The 17,824-nt window shown below is 43.7% G+C and overlaps 1 long non-coding RNA gene across 3 annotated transcripts; it reads left to right on the forward strand.

Moving 5' to 3' along the window:
- The first annotated feature begins 14,407 nt into the window (after nt 1-14,407).
- On the forward strand, nt 14,408-16,125 carry LOC146889445 (uncharacterized). Of its 3 annotated transcripts, XR_014999880.2 has the most exons (4): nt 14,409-14,732; nt 14,814-15,057; nt 15,429-15,546; nt 15,886-16,125. It is a non-coding gene; the product is annotated as an uncharacterized LOC146889445 (long non-coding RNA). The 3 variants fall into 3 exon arrangements; XR_014999879.2 differs by having other exon boundaries at nt 14,408-15,068; XR_014999878.2 differs by having other exon boundaries at nt 14,416-15,057.
- The last annotated feature ends 1,699 nt before the right edge of the window (nt 16,126-17,824 follow it).

Raw genomic sequence — 17,824 nt, forward strand, 5'->3', positions numbered from 1 at the left:
TATTACTAGTGACGGTTACCACGCTTAGGAGCAGGCATTTGCTCCTAGCCATTCCTTCTATCACTTTAATACGGCCTGTTATAGTGTTATTTTAGCCTTTTAGAAATAGTTATAATACAGCGCTAGGCAAGAGGCAGAGCGGGTGAGGTAAGAGAAACCAGGTAAGAGGAAACCAGTCCTGGATTTCCTCTGCCCTGAGTCCACCTTTCCTTACAGCTTACACACACAGGAAAGAAAAAATTAGGGGAGACATCTTTCAGAGGGGATGCTTACGACAGATTAAGAGCAGTCAGGGAAATTAAGCAGAAATTTGCCCAAGGTGAGTGTTAGGTGACACCCAGCCTCATCTTAGAAAGCTTGGTCTCATACCCACTGATTGGACCACAGCAGATCATGTGGGCCTGGCTCTGAACGCTGCCTGGACTACAACTTTAGAATCAAGCTGAACATGCATAGCTCTCTCCCTCTTCTGTATGTCGAGAGAAATTAGAGAAGTTAAACTTTCCTGTTACACAGAACTGGCAGACAGCAGAAATCAGAGCCAAGATGTCTGACTTCCCTAGGCTGGGGCTCTGCCACCATATTCTACTTCTTCCCATCTGCCAGAGTTACCATAAATAACCAAGTCAGCTAAGGTGTAGGTTTGACTCTACACACCTGAGGTCCTGGTCCCCAACCCTTTCCTTGTTCCTACCCTCTGGCTCCACCAGCCTGTTCTGGCTGGGAGGGGCAGGGCCAGGGTGGAGCCTCATGGTTGGGAGGGGACAGGGTAATGTGGGCCAAGGGAAGCCCCAGAAAGGGTTACAGAGCCCTTTCCCCAGCTCCTCCCTCCCCTCTGGGATGCAGTCTCATTTTCCCCAGTGAGAACAAGGCACTTCAATAAGAAATAGAAAATTTTGCTTTGCTTTGTAACACACCTAGGCTGGGAGTTGGAAGCAAGTCAGAAACATAATATTTTTGGCAACTTCCACTCTGTAACACTCAGCAAAAATATCTCTATAAAAATTGATGCTAATGGTTATATTTTTCTGCTCTAATAAAATTATATTGTTTATGCCTCTTTAAGACCTTAAGATATAATACATGGGGGCTGGAGAGATGGCTCAGTGGTTAAGAGCACTGGTTACTCTTCCAAAGGACCCAGGGTTCAATTCCCAGCACCCACATGGCAGCTCACAACTGTCTGTAACTCCAGTTCCAGAGAATTTAACACCCTTACACAGATATACATGCAGGCAAAACAACAAGGCACATAAAATATAAATACATAAAGAATCTTCTGTGACAAGATTGGGTTTTTTTTTTTAAAAAAAAAGATATAATACATGAAGATTCACAGTAAAAAGACTAAGAATAGAAATAAAAATGCCACAGTGGTTGCCTGTGTGTGTGGTGCTATTGTGTATTATACTTTTCCTGTAGCTTACAAGTTATTTATAACTGTCATACCTTTCATAACAATATTACAACTTTAGGACTGACAAATGAAGAACCTGTTACTGTACCAGTTAAATTTCAAAATGCAAGATGTAGCCCGCCACCGATGGCTACTCTACTGCTAAGGTGTTTCCTTTGACTTGTGGAGTTTCAGTATGCCTTCAGAGAGCAGGAGCCTGCACGGGGCGGGAATGGGAAGTAAGCCTCTCTCTCAGCTAGCCTATGGTCTCCACACAACTCTGTGAGAATCCTGACAACAGAACATTACTCGTGGCCCTCAACTGCCAGTATGTTTTTCTGATTCAGTGGTATGAATGCAATGTGCACACGGTGGAAGACACACTTGGAACTTTAACCTTCTGGTCTCTAATCAAAACTCTCCTCTCAGGCAATTCTGGACCCTGCAGCTCCCTGCCAGCCATGTGATTCTAAGAGCAAAAGACTACACTGCATTGCTCAATAATGATGTTCATTGGTATAGCAAAGGACAGTAATTTTCTTTTTTTGGTATGTAATGAATGCATGTATATGCAGCCACGTGTGCGCATGTGTGCATATATTTTGATCACAGTAACTTCCAGCTATGCTGCTCTATTGCTCTCCACCTTGATTTCTGATACAAGTTTCTCATTGAACCTGGAGTTTCCTGTTTCAGTGAGTCTCCTGCCTGACCCCACTGTGACCTGAGGTTACAGGGACATACCACCTTGAAAAGCTGTCATGTGGGTAATACAGACCCAAATTCAGGTCTTCATGCTGGCACAGCATGTCTGCATACCCCTGAGCCACCTCCACAGTCTTCTTCACTTCTTACGGTGAGATGGGAGTTCACTAAGTTGTCTAAGCTGACCTTGAATGCACTGTTGCTGAGGGAAACCATGATCTTGCATTCCACTGCTTCACAGAGTAGGCGGGGATTCCAGGCCTGGCCAATGTTCATTTTCTTTTCTGCCTTTTCAACTTCCGTTGAGTTTATGTGCACACAGGTTTTCTGTTTGAAGTGTAAGTTTTTTGCGCTCAGGTAATGTTTTTTGTGCTGAGCATCATGTGGAAGACAACAGACAAAAGAGGAAGACAAGGATCCATGAAAACAACAGGTATGTTAGGAGCTGAGATCAGTAAATCTTAGGATCTAATTAACTTAAGACAAGGAATCCAACACTCACCTTCACAATCACAACCAAAACTGGAGGCTACCTGGCTGTCCACCAGTGAAATGTGTCCTGCACAAAGGAATATTACTAAGCCTTAGGAAGGAAAGAATCCTTTCACGATTACAGGGATGGGCCCTGAGGACGACGTTTGAGTGACATGAAGACAAACGTGTTGTGATCTGATGCATACGAAGTCCCTATAATAATAAAGTCACCAAGTTGGCAGTAGACCGGAGATTCCTCGTGGACAGAGTTTGGTGTTTAAGGAATACATACATCATGTTCTGATGAAAAGAACTCTTGAGAAAGCAGACAGTGGGATATGTAATTCAAAACTTTTTAGAAGTGTTATTTTCAAATGAGTAATTTGGAGTTAGAGTGGGCAGTGGCTACAGTTCAAAGCTGCCAAGGTTTGGGAAGAGAAGCTGATGACTTATCTCAAAGGGGCCAAAAAAGGGTAAAACTGGTGAGATGCTAAGTAATGGAAAGGATGCTCAAATGGGAATTTCGACTCAAGAGCAGGACTGGTGTGATGCTCCAGATGTGAGGAAGCATTCACGCCTGTCTATCAGCAGCATGGTGGCTCTGTGGGGGAGAAGTCAAGTCCAGAAAAACAGAAATACAGAGGCATGGGAAAACAGGGCTCTAAGATCAATGTTCAGGAATTGGTCCAAGCAAGTGTGAGTTAAGGGGCTGAGGTCAGATGTAAGGAATCCTGTAAGCAAACCTAGGAGGTGAAGTTCAGTCTCTTGACCACTGAAGGTCTAGAGGGGAATGGAGATGAACAGACTCCATTTAGGTGGTTCTGGGGACAGGAGAGGCAGAACCCTGGGTATTATCCCAGGGTGAGGAGCTCTGCAGAGAGGGCTGGCAGTCTACAGCACAAAGTGGGGGTACCCATGGGGTAGGTGACAGCTGTGCATAGAGATAAAGAGAAATAATGCACAAGTGGGAGGTAAGAGCTACTAGTTAGTAGCTTTGGAACCAGGGCTCAGGAGCACCAGTCAACTCTAACTATACTACTCCCCACCTCAACTCTCCATGAAATATGGAAAAATTGCCGGTGTTTCATGTCCAATAAAAGAGTACGTGTGTATGCATGTTGCACATGCATGCACTGGGGCAGAGGTGGTGATCCACACTTCCGTTTATCTTTTAGATCTTCAAAATCATTGCCAGTCATAGAATCCCTGAGCAAGCACAGGTCATCTATTAAGTCAGCTTCATGTGTCCAAATAAATGGTACTTTCACTTCTACTATTTGTTAATCAGAGCAATGAAAATCAAACCTAAGCAGGTCAGCAGCAAAGCTTTATTTGCATCTCAGCAGAATACATAACAGAACTGGCTACCAATTAAAACATTCGACCTAGAATATAAATTTCAATTATCAAACTACAATGCATTTGTTGTGTGATTACACTGAATTAAAAGACAAATGGATCCAAAATGTCTTTTTCATTTAATCAAACACATTTGCATTCCACAATTAGAAATGCAAGTATTGTGTGTGTGTGCTCGCCCACATATGTGCACATGCAAGTCAGAGGTTAACATTCAGTATCTTCCTCTATTAATCCATCTAATACACACACACAAACACACACTCTTAAAAGTTTATGAGCATTGATGTTTTTGCCACAGCTGCTAGGTCCCCTAGAAATGAAGTCATAGACAGTTGTGAGCTGCCATGTGTGTGCTGGGAACTGAACCTGGGTCCTCTAGAAGAGCAGTCAGTGTTCTTATACATCAGCTGGTCAGTGAATCTCAGGGATCCTTGTCTCTGCAGCCACCCACACACCCCACCCCACCCCACCCCACAGTGAGTGCTGCAGATACAGACATGCACCTCCTGCCACTGGCTTTTATGTGGGAGCTGGGATCTGAACTCAGGTCCCCATGCTTGCTTGACAAGCACTTTACTTGCCGAGTCACATCTCCAGCCCCGGAAACGTGTATTTTAAGAGCACAGCCATACTAATACAGGTGTCTTCTTTAAAAACGGTGTCTCAATGTCTTAAGGGTGTTTTCTAACTGGTACAAGAAAAAGTCAAAGGCGCAAACATCAAAACAGTATTTTTGATACTAAATTCTTTAAATGTAATTACACAAGTAAGCTCAGAAACACTGATGAAAAATGAAATAAGAGGCACTGTGTTAACTTGAGAACACTCAAGACTTCCCTGTGGCTTTTTGCGACCCTTTCATTAAAGTCAGCTTGAAAAATTCCCCACAACTAGGAAAGAACCTACAAATCCAAGCAACAGCAGCAGCAAGCATGAAAAACATAAGCATGGGGGAAAGTCTGTCTCACTCCATTTCCCCTTTCATTCTCAGCTGTCAAGCACTGCAGAGCGGAACAAAGGGACCCACCCCTCGCAACTTCAGGGATAGGTCCACTATGAACCAAGCAGGGTCACTGATGTCCGAATCAATGTATTATAACTTTCTTTGCTCAAGGTGCCTGATACCATTTAGTCTTTATTAAATGCTCACAGGATATAACTACATCCCAGGCATTAGCCTAGGTCCTGGGCGGCACTGTGGTGTCACCAATCTTTCTCCAATAAACTTGCCAAAACTGTCTACAGGAGATACAGGGGCTGGCATAGACACAAAGGAGCTCTGATCTGGTCTGACAGACAGATGTTAGTCCGAAAGTGACACGGTCATTGGTATCATACTGACCCACGTCCTGCGTCACACAGGGATACCCATCAGACATCTTTCAAGCCCACAAAGCTGCACTCTAAATCCGAGGGACTCAAGTGCAGAGCAGTCCCATGGCTTTCAAGCAGTGGAGTTGGGACAGAAAGCATCTTTGTTTAGTATCTGCTTCTCCAGGAGGTAAACAGGCAGAGATGAAGCTTGCGACTCAAACTTTTCTGGGAATACGATGAATGAGAAAAAGAGAGGGACAGGGAAGGGTTTCTCCAGGAGGGAGGGTCTGGAGCCCAGAAGCAGGTGGATAGGGAAGAATGGAAGACATGGGGAGCCCAAGGCTAGGAGTGGTGGATGTCCAGAGAGGGTCTCATGAGGTTATACCATGGAGCATGGAAGAGAAGCCCTCACTCCATCACCTTGAATGCTTCAAGCACTGGGCAGTGTCCGCAGGTGACCCATGTGAAGACGTCACAGAAACATGACACTATAGGAGGGTTTAACAAGCATCATGCTGCAACACAGAGAAGAATGGTCCAAGAGAAAATATCCAGAGCATGGACAGGGCCACTCCCATGGAAATTTTGGTCAAAGACAATGGAAAGGAGGTGGATACAATGGAGACCATAGAAGTTAGATGTGAGAACGGTTGGTACATAAAGTTTTGACCAGATTTGACTTCAAATATGAGAGAGAAGGATCTAAAAGGGTCCAATGGATATAGTAAGTCACAGACCATAGGCTTGGGTAATTCTGTCAGTCCGGAAGCAGTTAGGTAGCAGGCGCCATGGAAAGCACTGTAGGGAGATGTCCACCTGGGATCTAAGCAGGTAGATTGGCAGTGTGTACAAAGACCCAGCAAGAGTCATGAGTTTGGAGAAGGCCAGAGGGACTGGGGGGAGGAGGGCAGAGTAGAGAGTACATCAAACACTGCTTTATCACAAAGAGGCCACAAACAGGAGCACAACTCTTAGTTTGAAGCCACAAAGAACACGGCTGTACAGCTATCAGGTCTGGCTACAGCAGGACCCACTGGGTCTCAAGTGTAAAAACCCAAACAAGAACAAGGTAAGGGAGTAGGGACAGCACTTCTAGAAGCAGGGTCCTGGCAGACGTGAATGATGAGGTGGCTCAAGCTAAGGAACCACTAAAGCACCATGCTTGAAAAAAGAGCAGGGCTGGAGTAGGTTTCGGGGTTCCCTGGAAACGCCAACAGGGACAGAGGGTCATGGGAAGGGAAAGTGCTCAGTAACAGGCTCGGAGTGTAGGTGAAGATGAACCCAGGATTTCATAGCCCTGAAGACAGGAGGCTGCTGGGAAGGCAGCAGACAGGCAATGAGCCCAACCTCTCTCTCCTCTTTTCTCTGCCACACAGGAGTGACAGTGCAGTTGGGAAAACACACGGGGAGGGACTTGGAAAGTAACTGTTTAGTGGGTTTCTCTGTGGCCTCAGAGGAGTCTCATACTTAACATGGAAGGATCTGGTCAGTCAGCTGTCAGCAGTCAAGTGGACTTTCCTCAGGCTTCATCACCAACGGACAGACACACGGGCTATCCTGGGTGCTACATGGTGTCAGCCTTCTGGATTCAGATGTGGATTCATGTGTACTCATGAAGCACCACGGCTGTAAATCAGTAAATTCACACAGATCAGCTGGAGCTGGGGTCTATTTTGTGGGGTTGTTGGGTCTTTTAAATGCAGGAAGTGTGAATGCAGCAGGGTCACACTTGTCACTGTCCGGCCCCTGCTAGAGCACTGCAGCAACCCAGCTGGGGAAAGACCCACCTTAGCCACTTCTCCCAGACACAGCACTCATTTTGCTTTTGCCAGAGACTGCTCAAGAGAAGCAGGCCAGGAGCTAAACACGGACATGTAAGTCCAAACACAGGCTTGGAAGGTGATATTCCAAGTTGAGGGGAAGTTATTTTTCTTAAGCACAAGAAAAGATGTGAACTTAGACTCCTTTTCCTCGTAAAGTCCTTGTGTAGACAGAGAAGAAATTCCAGTGATTAATATAAATGCTCTCCTACTATTTTCAGGACATGCATCTCCTAGGAGTGCTGAAAGAAAGTCTCCCAATTCCACATCCTCTGGGTGAGAAAGGAGTAATACTAAGGCCTGGTTTGTTCAGCTGGGAGCAGATTGATGAACGCAAAGGCCAATGTACAGAGAAGTTCATATATTCTTGCTTTTGATCCTCTTAAAGCATACCTTCTGCTCTTTCAGCATGAAAATAACATTAATTTTAAGAAAACAGGCTGTGAACCAGGCATGCCTCTGTGCCCTTTGACTGCTTTAACCCACCCTGGAAGCAGGCACTCCGAGAGGACATCTCTATTCTAGCCAGCACAACTGTGCTATCTCAGCCTGCACTGGCCATTTCCATGAAGATGCCAAGTTGAAGTCTAAAACCCAGAAGACAACAAAAGAGATAGTCCATGCCCACTCGCTCTCCTAACACTCAGGGTGCTAACATCCTCCACAGGCCATGGGTAAAGGCTGGCCATGACTGGAACCTCCAAAACACAAGTCAAAACCAATGTGTCCTCTTCTAAAGTTACTCATATTTGGGGTATTTTGTTTCAGGCTAACTTTAACAGAATAGTTTTGTTGTCTTTCTTACACTATTATTAATACTCTATGTTTCAAGTCAAAGGATCTTTTAATATTAATTAATATATTCAAAATTTTAAAATCCTGAATTATATTTTAAGAAAACTAAAACTTGTATGAAAGTTTCCCAGTCAGTATACAGTGTTTGTGTAACTCAGGTATGTCTGCTTTTGTCCTTGCTATTAAAATACTCTGCTTCACAATCTGTTTTATAAGAAAACCACTTTAGGAATATGTAAATGTTTTGGACTTGCTCATCTACTAGATTAAGTATCAAATCAGTTACTTTGCAGTCCACATGCATCCAAGTTTTAAAAGATGAAACCAGAAGTTGATATCTTTGTTCTTTCTGAAGACACCTGCAGGCTTGGGATGCATCTAAGCGTATGGTACATTTGTCTGCACAGATAAAAACATAAAATTTGGGGCTGGAGAGATGGCTCAGTGGTTAAAAGCATTGGCTGCTCACAACCACCTATAATGGGATGCCCTCCTCTGGCATGCAAGCATACAGATAGGGCATTTATACATATAAAAATAAAGAAAAGACTGCACTTACCATGGGAATCATGGGTCTTCTGGGATCCTCAGCAGGACCATCATTGGAACACAGGTACAATAATGCCTCAAACACAGATTCTGTCACTCACCTCCAAAGCACTGTTCACTACACACAAGCCACAAAAGCACAATCACACTTGAATCACACTTGAGCCAATGGCAGCTGTTCCCAAACCTAGGTCACACATACATAGAAAACTTTTGTTTTGAGACAAAGTCCCACTTTGTACGCTGGCTGTCCTGAAATTCTCTACGAAGACCAAGCTATTCTTGAAGTCAGAGATCTGCCTGCCTCTGCATCCCAAATGCTGGATTAAAGCTGTGTGCCACCCTCTCTGTATATTTAACTTTTTAAAGCATATAATCCACTGTACATCTTCAGTTCCATCATGACCCTTCCATACGTGTATATAACGTACTGTGACCATATTCATTCCTTCCTCTTACTCCCCTTATCCCCAGTTGCTCCTTTCTTCTTCCACAGGTTTTGGTTTTCATTGTAAATCTACATTCTGCATGAGGGCAAATGGTGTTTGTTTGAGTCTGGCTTATTTTGTTTAGTGTGAGAGTCTCCATTTGCAACCAGTTTCTTGCTAAGACAAGATTTTGTTCTTTGTAACTAACTCCATTGTGCATGTGCACCACATTTTCTTTATCCATTTGTCTCCTGGACACCAAGGCTGAGTCCATAACTTATGAAGAGTGCTCCAACTAACATGGATGCAAAGGTGTCTCTGCTGTGCGCTGACTTTGATTCCTTTGGGTGTATCCCAGAAGCAGTGTGACTGGGTCATATGCTAGTTCTATTTTTAGGTTTTCAAGAACCTCTATTTAAATTTCCACAGTGGCTGCAATAATTTACATCCCACCAATAGTGAGTAAGGGTTTTCCCTACAGCCTCCTCGCCAGCACTTGCTGATTTCTGATTTCCTGATGACATCTGGGGTGAGATGAAATCGCAATGTGATTTTGATTTGCATTTTCCTAATAGTTGAAAATGCTGAGCTCTTTTTTAAAATGTATTTACTGGCCATTTTATACAATAGCTTAGGTTCCTTTGATACAGAGCCACACATATATGTACAACTATCAACAACAGTGCCTTGACACAAGTCAATGAGGAAAGTAAAGACCTTTTGTAAGTCACACAGGAAAGTGGATACAAAGGAAGCAAGGTTCCCTGCACACACAGGACAGCTAACTGGAGACTCATTATTGGCCAGAGGATGAATCTAAAGAAGCACACTGGAGGAAATTTCACAGAGTTGGGGACAAAGATTATTTAAAAAAAAAATATGTACCAACAGTTCAAAAAGTTTTTGTTTAAATTTTTAAATTTTAAACTTCTCAGCAGAAGACACTTTCTAATTTACAAACTAGCAAATAAAGTTCAAGCATAATGATATATACCAATTACTCTACAATTTGGGAGGCAGAAGGCTCAACAGCTCAAAGCCAGTCGGGGACATAAAGCAAAATAAGCAAAATAAAAAAAGAAAAGGAAAAAAAAGTCAAATGAATAGACACTATAAAAATATGATATGTAGATGCCAGCAATTATATACTATTCATGAAGAAAATGCAAACTTTAAAAGCCTAATGATATACCACTTGATATCCAAGAGAACGAGCTAACATAGAAAATCAGTAACATCCATAGCTAGGAAGGAGCCAAGCACCTGGAACTCACCCTGCTTATTGGTATAATACATAAAATGATACGAAGACTTTAGGGATTGGCTAAGAAGCGTCTATAAAGGTATGCAGGGCCCATAAATTCAAAGAGAATAGAAAAACCACTCCCAATGACTTGATATTTATAATAGCTAAGAAGGTAGAAATCATGCAAACAGAGATCAGGAAGAGCCACAAACTGAGTCTCTACAGCAGTATGCAGAATACTGCAGAAAAATAAAGGAAAAATGAAGAATGGATACACACCGCAGTAAAAGATCCTGGGTGAAGGACGGTAGCTAGGAGTTTCCACTCTGACTCAATCTGTATGGAACTAGTGTAACAGAAATGTTTAAGCTAGCAAGGGGGAAGAATTAGCGAGAAACACAAGGGACACAATATAAAGGAACTACCGGCATATGAGTCCCATTTAAAAATCTGTGTACTTTCCCATGGTAATTCATCAACTGTGTCAGGGAAGTTCAAGACCTGATTAATCGGGATCTACTTTTCCTACTTCATTGCATACACGGACTTGGGGGCTCTTGGCAAACAAATGGGGACATCTAGAAACATCTCACAGAACAAGAGGAAGTGGGAGGGTTTATACTTCCGAGGGAATGGCCGCCATCGATGTCAGGAAACCAAGCAGCACTGGAGCCACAGGTCAGAACAACTACCACTACTTTTATAGATTTTAATGACTAGGTTGGAACCAGCCAGCTCAGAATCACCTCACACTTTCATCCAATCAGGTGATTCCGAAGTTAGCTTTCAGGAACCCCATTTCTGTCATGATGTCCCATTAACTAACTCTTTTCCATGACACAACACCAAATCCTGAAGCTCTCAAGATTCAATGCATTGAAGGCTTGGTCCTAAGTTCTTGATGGTATCAAGTGGTAGACAGAACCATTCAGGGGTGGAGGCTAGTAGACAGAAGTTAAGTCATTAGGGAGCAGCTCATGAAGCATTATGCTGGGGCTCACACTGTTCCCAACCACCATGACGTCAGCAACTCCACAACCATGTGCTGCTTCAACAGAGACCCAGCACAGCAGGCAGACTACCTGTAACCAGAACCACCAGCCCAATGCGTTCCTTCCTTGTAAGTGGACTACCTAGGGTATTTGTCTCTGTAAGAGAAAGCTAACAATTATTTACTTAATTGTTTGGGTTTAATTCTGAAAAATCACCTAATGAAGGTCTTGACATTTTAAGACGGTGGTGTGCTGCAGGGATGGGTGCTGCAGGGGCGGATGGGTGCTGCAGGGGCGGATGGGTGCTGCAGGGGCGGATGGGTGCTGCAGGGTGGTGTGCTACAGGAACATCCCATTACAGTTACGGAAAGGTATTTCTGCTGTTTATCTTGGTTCCCTCTCTATAACTAAGAATAACACTGGATGCAGGGCACCCATACATACACTTCCACACCTTATACACCCAGGCCAGAGTCTGAAAGCTTTGCTCAAATGTCTGGAGGGTAAAATGGAACCCAATATGCTAAGCAGCTCACATTCTGAACTCAGTGCCTGACAGACACTGAAGAGGGCCAAGGGACTTCATTCAGAAGAACCCCATAAGGTTCAAAAAGAAAAGAAAGCAAGTAATATGGGACAGACGTGATAAGAAGACCGGAACGAAGGCAATAGCAATGTTTGGTATCACACAAGTATTTATCCCATGCCTACTTCCTGTGCTCGTGAGGAAGAACAGATCTTATTCACCTGCCAGATGAAATGAAAATAGTGAAGCCATTCTCTAAGATCAGGCAAGAGCTTCACAGGGACTAAACTACTAATGTAGCTATGAGAACCCCCAAACCAAGTCCTCACTCCAACTCTCAGCAGCTCTCCAATACCACAGTATTGGCAGCTCCCCACGTCCACTCAGAAGGAACTTTGATACAAATGAAACCACAAAAAGAGAGAGACCTGGTATCAAGAAAAAACCAAGGTAAACAACAAACAGAAACTGTAAGATGGCAAAGAGTTTCTTTTCTTAAAAAAAATCTTTCATTAGTAAATTTGACAAACTATAATCACATCCACACAATATCAAGACATCATCCAAATAAACGGCCTACAAAATTAAAAAAAATCACAAGCCCAGGAGCAAGAACTAAGGAACACTATTCTGGTCAGCCCAGCCCCAAGCTGTGACCCTGAGGTTCAAACTGCTGTCTAGTCGGTCCCTTGCCCATGGCGAGCAAGGCTGACGGGACTGTCGCAAGTGCAGAACTGAAGGCACAGAACAGGTTTGCCGTGAGAAGACAGGGACAGTGCCCCACAGCAAGAACACCTGTGTCTGTTTCTAACTCCTGGCTCATTTACACCATGACAGGTAAATGTCCTTCCAGACCTGCTTTTCCTTTCGACAGAGAGGGAGGGAGCACCCTAAGACCACGTGAGTGCTGGAAAGAATAAAGTGCACAGGACCAGAAACCCCCGGGGAAGACAGTACTGGGGGAGCATCCTCGCCACATCGCCCTTCCTTCTAAGGCAGCAAGAGCAGTCAGATCAGTGTTTCAAAACCCTACTAACCACAGAGCCCTCTTTAAAAGAAACCAGCATGTGCATGTGTACGTGTGTGCAGGTGTGCGTGCGTGCACAGATGCTTGGAAGTGAGCACAGGCACAAGGGCCCGGTCAAAAAACAACCTCCGGGGGAGGTCCTCAACTTTGTTAGCTTTGGGTGCCAGGCTAGCTGGGACCCAAGTTTCTAAGGTAGCACTGGCACTACTAGTGTGTACAACTTTCCACTTTACCCACTGAGTCACGATCCTAGCTCCCAAAGTCCTATTTTTCTAAGAAAAAAAAAATTCTGTCATGTGGTACTACTCCACAATAAAACCCCATGTAATATTAATTATACACAGCTTTAAAAAAGCTTAAGGCAATTCCCTAGATTCAACATAAAAAGAAAAAAGCAATATACAATCAAATATTCTTATTTCAATATACAAAGAGTTTTCAGATTTGATTAAACCTTGTAACTCACTTGGATGCAGGGAGCCAAGTGAGACCCGCAGGACGGCAGCAGCAAGAGCACTTGTTGCCAAGTCTGCTGTCTTGAGCTCCACTGAGAACTAAACTCAGCGTCAGGTGGAAAACCAGACCTGACTCCTGCACTCTGCCCTTTGACCTCCGCAAACGTGCAGCACGTGGGCATACAAATGTTAATTTTAAAGTTTTTAAAGTAGTCAGATAAAAGGGTGAACTACTGTTAGACAGCAAGGGGAGTGGCACTCTCTATGTAAAAATGCTAAACGGTTTTGTTTTATGAAAAAAGTGGCGCTAAGTCTAGTGTAAGGAAATTATAAACTAACGTTTCACTACATTAACACCCAACGTCAAGTTACGTGGGGCACTGGGCACGTTTTTCTGTATGGGGCTCACCCCTTAAAATACCCTTATCATATAGTCAAAATACCCTCACACATTTCCACCAGGGGGAAGTCCCACTTCCTGAGAACCCAGGCAAAGACCACACTGAGTATTAGTGCCCCAAAGTCCAAGCATCAACAGATCTAAGAAAAAGATGAACTTAATACAAAAATGGCCAGGAAGAAGTTACTTTGGATTTATGTCATTTACTATGTGTATGTTCAACGCCATTTCCTCTTTATGAACTCAGAATTATTAGTTGCTCCAAATAGAATTTGGAGTGGAAAGTTCTCTCGCCCTGTAACATTTTCTTAGGGAGCACAAAGTGATTCCAATCTGAAAAAAAAAAAAAAAACAACTGAAGATTCAAATCTGGCTAATTAATGAGACTGGGGAGTTTTCATAGAGATCTAGGGCTCTCGCTTCCTCAAAACAAGAATTAATGCATTCTTTCACATGTGGCCAGCACAGGAAGGGGGAGCCATTTACTGTAAATGCCTCTCTGATGCAATCCAACCACCTCTTTCAAAGACAGAATTCATCCAAGAAGCCTTAGTCACTTCTAGAAAAATGCCATAGCTCTGAATGTACACACACCAAACCACACGCCTAGAGACTAGAGATGAGCAGGCTTGGACCACAGAAAACACATCAACAAATGGGGAATAGAGATCTTGGCTTCCTGACATCCAGCAGGGTGGTTATTTCTGAGGTTGGCCTCTGAGACAGGGACGCCTGACAGACATGTTACCATCACTGTTTCATAAAGCAAGAGCAGGGAGGTTTCTCCTCTGCCTACTTGTGAAAGCACTTCCTGAAAATGTGGGCTCTGGTTTAGAACCAGGAACCCTAGGCGTAATTAGTAACTTAGCAACTGTGACTATTAAAGAAATTTCAGCTACAGAACAAAAAGAAGAATACTGTAATTTATAATCTGAAACTGAAAGGACAGCTCGAAGAGGCTGGGTTACACACGAAGAGGGCGAGACAGACATGCTGAACAGCAGCTGTGTAGGAAACCCAAGGAAAGCAGCTCGGAGCTCTTCCTAAAAGACTCAGTTCCCTAAAACCCCCAATCCACCCAGAGGAAACTAGGAGAGGATTCCTCTGTTTCTGCTTACCCGGGACACCTTGAATTCTTCTGGGGGCAAGCTGTGTGCACTTCCTTTTCTGGAGAAGCCAGAGTCGACTCGAGGCTGTGTTCTGCTGAAGATGGGGATCCCCTTGATGAATGAAATCACACAGGGTAATATATGTGGTCTGAGCAAGCCATTGGCTCCAGGAGACAGAGGCGTGTGTAAGTCTGATTTGCCAACTTTCGGGTAAGCCTCTCACAGGCCATCTCAGAAGACGCAGGATGCACTACAGCCCAGGAGAGTCAAAACTAGACAGGGTTCGTTGTTCCCGCGGCACTCTCCCTAGCCCAGAGGAAACCACAGCCAACCACAGGAGATCTGGCTCCTCCACCAGGCGAAAAAGAATTATGATGTCGACACCAGCAATTTACCAACGAATCCCACACCAATGCCAGGCTTGCTCTCTTTATATGACCGCCTGGGAGTCAGATGCAGGTACGGGCAAGGTATGCACACTCTTAGGCTAAGAGAACAAGGGCCCTGTTTGGAGGCTCTGTAGAGGTGGCAAATTCTACCAAAGAGTGGTAAAATTATATATATATATATATATATATATATATATATATATATATATATATAAAAGTAATGTTAATTTTTGATTTACTTGGTGACCAATAAGACATGAAAAACTAACACTAACAGAAGAGTTGTGTGTAACTGATCCTTTTAAACAAATATTTCAATGTGTTTTTGAACCACCTGCGTCTAGACTGCCTCTGTGGGACCCAGAAGTGTGCTCTTCAGTTAAGCATTCTGGGTGATTCTCCTATACTCTGAGGTGTGACGACCATCCTTCCTATCTACAGAACTCAACAGCTGACTGCACACACTTCCGTCACTTCACATGAGGACACCTCCAGGCAGAGTGACTGCGTTACCTGTGCTGAGCCCACCCCCCTGCTGGAGGGGTAAAATGTTTTATGCGTGAGTTCATGTGTACCTCATGGAGACAGGTGTCTTTAGAGGTCAAGGGGACCACAGACCCCTAGAGCAGTCAACACTCTCAGCCGCTAAGCCACGGCTCCAGCTCCAGCTCCACCTCTGCATTTCTTATCTTTGCTTCATCTTAATTTCAACAAGTCTGTGACCATCTAGAAACCTTCGACTTTCCCAACATCTCTCCTCCATCATCACCAGTTATTTTAGACCAATATGCTGGGGAAATTTCATCTTCACAACATGGACTCAGAATGTTATACAATATTAAGTATGAAAGCTTCTCCATTACAAAAGGGTTTTAACTTATTCTATATGTTCCCATAGGTACTTCTGAATGAGGAGCCCAACTGAGAAAACATGGACAGGTCTTCGCATGCCCCTTTGTGTTTCCGGATCACTGTCTACGGGGACATCCTGACACAAACAGGGAGGAAGCTAACTCTTCACTTTGTACTGCTAGCTGATCCAGCTTTTCCTTTTCTTTTTTGGTGGGGGTGCTGCCAGTATTTTGCCTAATAGTTTAATTTGGCTGTGTCAGAATAAAGATTCTCATATTTTATATTAGCACCCAATGGAATCCTTTCCATTCCCCAAATAACATCTCAGGTGAAGATGCACTGCACACTACCAACGGCAGCAGAGCACCCTAGGCTGACGCAGCAACCACAAGACACAGCCCTTCTGATTTACTCCTGTTCGAACACACCATACCTCAGGTAGGACAGCCAACCCCTTTGACACTTCTTTAAACTTTATCTATGTATGCCTTTATGTCTCAGAGTGAGGTATGTCTACGCTTTTTTTAAAGCCATGTCAGGTTAAACCTCAGACAAACATCCTACGTTCTACAATGAGCTTCAGAGTTCAGTCACACCTCCAACAGGTGTGAACACAAACACCATCTCTACCTGCATCCCTAGTCAGCCTTATCCTTAGCATGAGTTTACAGTCATTTTAGAAACATGTTAAAGTATGTTTCTTGATGCGAACATCATCTTGATGCATGAGAGTTCATTATATCTCAACTAATTTTTATTTCCTGATATGTTAATCTATGAAACCCTGCACTATGTAACAGCCTTTCTGCTAAGGACAGGCTCCTTACCCCGAAACAGACCCACACAGTATGACTGCTCAGGGATACCAGACTGTCTTCATTTGCAAAGCAGGCCCTGTCACCTACAAAAAAGGGAATCACCTGACACCTTTTTCAGGACGTGCCTGTGTTCTTAACTGGTACATGGTTGTAGTGTGAGGCATGCATATTACAAGCCGCAGGCTTATGTACACATTATCAGAAACTCAAAGGGAAATGAGAACTTCATGTTAGGCAATCATTAATCAAAAGATCTTAATACCACGTCAGGCTAGAGAGCAAAGATCGAAACACCATCTCTAAGAGTTGGTTATTTCTAAGCTTCCGCCAACAAAGAAACATGAAAGTCCTTTCTTGTCTTTTGGGTGCTGTTTTCTGGTTTTAAAGACATGTCTCACCTGGGGAAAAAACTGCTATATGTCAAGTGTATGTGCAAAAAAATGGTTAAAGTGAGAGGAGATGGATGCCGAAGTCTACCCAGGGCCACCAGCTTGGACTTGGGAAGACACAGGGCTCCAAAATCAACTGTCACTTCAAATAAACACACATTTTAAATCAATAAAATCAGTAGGAAACTTTATATTCCTGTATCAGAAATACACACGGGTATTGAATGATCCGGCATTTTCAAATCCATGCTTAAATCATTATTTTCAGCAACTGTCTATTTCCCTATGATTCTGATGCTTAGTTTTGTCCGGAAAGTAATGAGGAAACATTCTAGCACAGTTAAGAGCATTTAAAATGTCTGCCTTAATCACGGGATACATTCTGAGACCCTCAGAGGCTACCTGAAACCTCGGCTAGCACAGAACCCCACTACACACTGTATGTGCCCAAGGTAAACTTTAAACATAAATTAGGCACAGTAAGGGAATAACAACCAATGATTTGAAAGAAAGATTATTATTACCTGTTGGCTTAGGACTGGAGTTGTCTTCCCTTAGGAGCAGTGCTTCTAATGACTGTCAGGGACCCAGGCTAGTCCACAGAGCTGGCTTCACTCAGATGTGTGCATGCTGCTGTGTGAACAGTGGTGAAGAGCAGGTGTGCATCTGTGGAGCACATCGGTGGGGAAACATGCTAAGGATGAGCTTCATTTGCCTACATGCAAATGTAAGGAGGTTTAAGCTGGGAAACTTCCTGAGTTAACCACACAGTACGTTT

This window comes from Myodes glareolus, chromosome 25, assembly GCF_982192425.1.
Source record: "Myodes glareolus chromosome 25, mMyoGla1.1, whole genome shotgun sequence".
In the NCBI taxonomy this organism is placed as follows: Eukaryota; Metazoa; Chordata; class Mammalia; order Rodentia; family Cricetidae; genus Myodes; species Myodes glareolus.